The sequence below is a fragment of the Seriola lalandi genome, unplaced genomic scaffold, assembly GCF_002814215.2.
Source record: "Seriola lalandi dorsalis isolate HSWRI2012SDOR001 ecotype SW California unplaced genomic scaffold, Sedor1 jcf7180001975808, whole genome shotgun sequence".
NCBI classification, from domain to species: Eukaryota; Metazoa; Chordata; class Actinopteri; order Carangiformes; family Carangidae; genus Seriola; species Seriola lalandi.
Genome location: NW_019446474.1, coordinates 1 through 1,288, shown reverse-complemented (window position 1 = coordinate 1,288; position 1,288 = coordinate 1). Strand labels below are relative to the sequence as shown.

The following is a 1,288-nucleotide window of genomic DNA, read 5'->3' as shown; positions in this document are numbered from 1 at the left end:
AGTCAGTCAGTCAGTCAGTCAGTCCCTCCCTCCCTCTGCTCTCAGGGCCTATGTTGCAATTGGTATCAGTATTTGAACTGATGGAGTTTGTGTCTGTGTCCAGGAGGGGGCAGCAGCAGCAGCAGCGGCAGCAGCACTTCAGCAACTGGTGCGAAGACGACCAGCTCAGACGAGGGAAGGGAAAAACAGCAGGAGCAGAAGGAGGAGGGAGGCTTCTTCTCTAAACTAAAGAAAATGTTTAGCTGACACTCAGGCTGAAGGTGGGAGCTTCAAACCTTTCACTCCTTCCCCGATAGACATACTGATTTGAATTAGATTATCCTTTACTTAACATAAACTGAAACAGTACACTGAGTCATTATCTGCAGAGTGACTGTGGTAAACTTTAAACTTTAGTTTAAAGAGCTTGAAGTTATTTTATTATAAAGTATGTTCCACCTTTTTCTACAGGCAAAAAAACAACATGGTAAAGGAAGAAATGAAAGCCACTGACTGGGGCTCCATGCTGTCGTCTCCTGCTTTGGGGGTTGAGCGAGGAGGAGGAAGAGAGAGGCATAGTGGTATTTGTGTTGACACAGTCACACATTGTCGAAGTTGCAGTTGGCAAACAGGCCATGCAGACATCAGATCCATCCACACACCCACTGGCCCATCACCATAGACAGGTGCTGGGCTGAGAAACTCAAGATCTGCTGGAAGAAAAACAAGATGGCGACTACACATGGCTATTGTGCAATAACTCTCCTGCCTGCTTACTGTGTTTGAAACCTCACTGCTCCTTGAGTCACGAGGTGCTCTACAGACATGCTGTTAAATAAAACTGTGGTAGATGAGCCATTAAAATGGCAACAAAAATTTATAGCCAGTCAAAACCAGTAATGCAGGCTATGAAAATGGATTGTAACTGGATGAAAAGCAAAGCATTGTATGGGTTTTAGGAAGTAAATTATAATTGTTGTAATAATGTCCTAGAAAAGAACTGATACACCACTGTAAGTTCTCTGGGAAGTTCCTGAAGAGGACTATGACATTTGGCACTGACTGTAGTAAAATGTGGGCAGTGCTCAACTGATGCACTTCCAATTAATTCTGATAATTTTCTAGTAATCCCTTGACAGTGGATCTGCTCCGCATGAACCAATATTAAAATTGTCAACACTACAACATACAACTCAACAAATGTAGAGAATAAAGCTGCCGATACAGTCAATGGATATTTACATGGTTTTAAATGGATCATTGAAAGTTTCTCCAGTCATTAAGATTATAGTGGTACAGCTTTCTATGT

General features: G+C 42.4%; 1 long non-coding RNA gene across 1 annotated transcript; it reads left to right on the top strand.

The window, feature by feature from the left end:
• Positions 1-106: 106 nt before the first annotated feature.
• LOC111655872 (uncharacterized) lies at positions 107-1,220 on the top strand. The gene is made up of 2 exons (XR_002760831.2): positions 107-260; positions 451-1,220. It is a non-coding gene; the product is annotated as an uncharacterized LOC111655872 (long non-coding RNA).
• Positions 1,221-1,288: the final 68 nt, after the last annotated feature.